Genomic DNA, 1528 nt, shown 5'->3' with positions numbered 1-1528 from the left:
AATCATATTCCTTACAAATACATCTCTAGTCTCCCATGATAATTCTAGCAATAGAGCTAATGAACAGACGTAGCCTACCTTACAATGGAAATATATTGACTAACCTGTTCTCTTTTATTTCTATTCACACAAACAAAAACTAAATTATAGAGCCCAAATCTTACCTCCTCTCTTCTATAAATACCTCCTTAATCAGAAAATGTTGTCAAATGCATAGCAACTCTTGGGTTTTCTAATAGGAAAAGGTATAATTATCTCTCCATTTGAGAAGAAAATCAAAATGGTTATCAAGCTGCTTGGCCCTACCTAAGCCGCCTGCAGCAGAAGGGTTCTTGCATGTTTCATAGAGAAAGATATTGAGTTCGAAATTGTTCCTATTGATATAATTAAAGGGGAGCATAAAAATCCAAAGTTCCTGGCTTTACAAGTGCGGATCGTTTCTTATAATATAATTTTCTTCTTTTGTTGGTTTTATAATAACCCATTTATACAATTATCAGGTTAAGCTTATTGATTTGAAATTTGTATGATATGTGATGCAGCCATTTTAAAAAGTTCCAGTAGTCCAGGATGGAAGTCTCACGCTCTTTGGTAAAGATATTAATTGTGTACTTATTTATGCATATTTCATTTTATTATGATTTAGCCAACATGCAGTATGCTGAATGTTTTAATTCAAAACTTATGTTGGTAGCTAACATAATTGCTTTCTTGTGATTCATCTACTTGTATATGTGCAAATTTTTATGGGTAGTGCATCTACCATTGATATGATCACTGTAAACATATAGATCTGATTTGGGTAGTGTAAATCTGAGTTTATATGCATTGTGTATGTGTAGAATCAAGGGCTATCATAAGATACTATGCTGAGAAATATGCAGGACAGGGTACTCCTTTGTTGGGGAAGACCCTAGAGGAGAGAGCACTGGTTGAACAATGGCTTGAAGTTGAAGGGCAGTACTATAGCCCTCATGCTACTGCATTAGTTTATCAGCTGCTATTTGCCCCAAGGATTGATGTGCCTCAAGACAAGGCCTTGATTGAGAAAAATGCCCAAAAGTTGGGGGAAGTGTTGGATGTGGATGAAGAGAAGCTTTCAAAGAGCAAATACTTGGCAGGGGATTTTTTCAGCCTTGCTGATCTGTCTCATCTTCCATTCACTGATTATATAGTTAATGCTACTGATAAGGGATATCTGATCAGGGATAGAAAACATGTGAATGCATGGTGGGAGGATATTTCCTCTAGGCCTATGTGGAAGAAGGTTTTGGCCATGTGAAACAATGAATCATGTCGCTTAGGTTTCAAAGTTTCATTTTGTGTTTTGTAAAATAATGACACCCTCATCTAAACTATAGATGATGGAATGTTGCATTTCAGGTTTCAAATATTTACTATGGTATGCAAATTAATAAGACCCTCATCTAGAATGATGTCTTTTGTGTTTCAAATTTTGTTCTAATAGCATAGTTTCCAGTTTTGAATTAAGTGTGCCTTTGAATACTGAACCTATGGTGTTCTATCT

At 35.3% G+C, this 1528-nt stretch overlaps 1 pseudogene; it reads left to right on the top strand.

Annotated features, from left to right (window-relative positions):
- The first annotated feature begins 280 nt into the window (after positions 1-280).
- Positions 281-1318, top strand: LOC149579744 (glutathione S-transferase F9-like; annotated as a pseudogene).
- The last annotated feature ends 210 nt before the right edge of the window (positions 1319-1528 follow it).

The sequence above is a fragment of the Cupressus sempervirens genome, chromosome 1 (assembly GCF_028749045.1).
Source record: "Cupressus sempervirens isolate cs-2001-9-10 chromosome 1, ASM2874904v1, whole genome shotgun sequence".
NCBI classification, from domain to species: Eukaryota; Viridiplantae; Streptophyta; class Pinopsida; order Cupressales; family Cupressaceae; genus Cupressus; species Cupressus sempervirens.
This window is presented reverse-complemented; position numbering and strand designations above follow the sequence as displayed.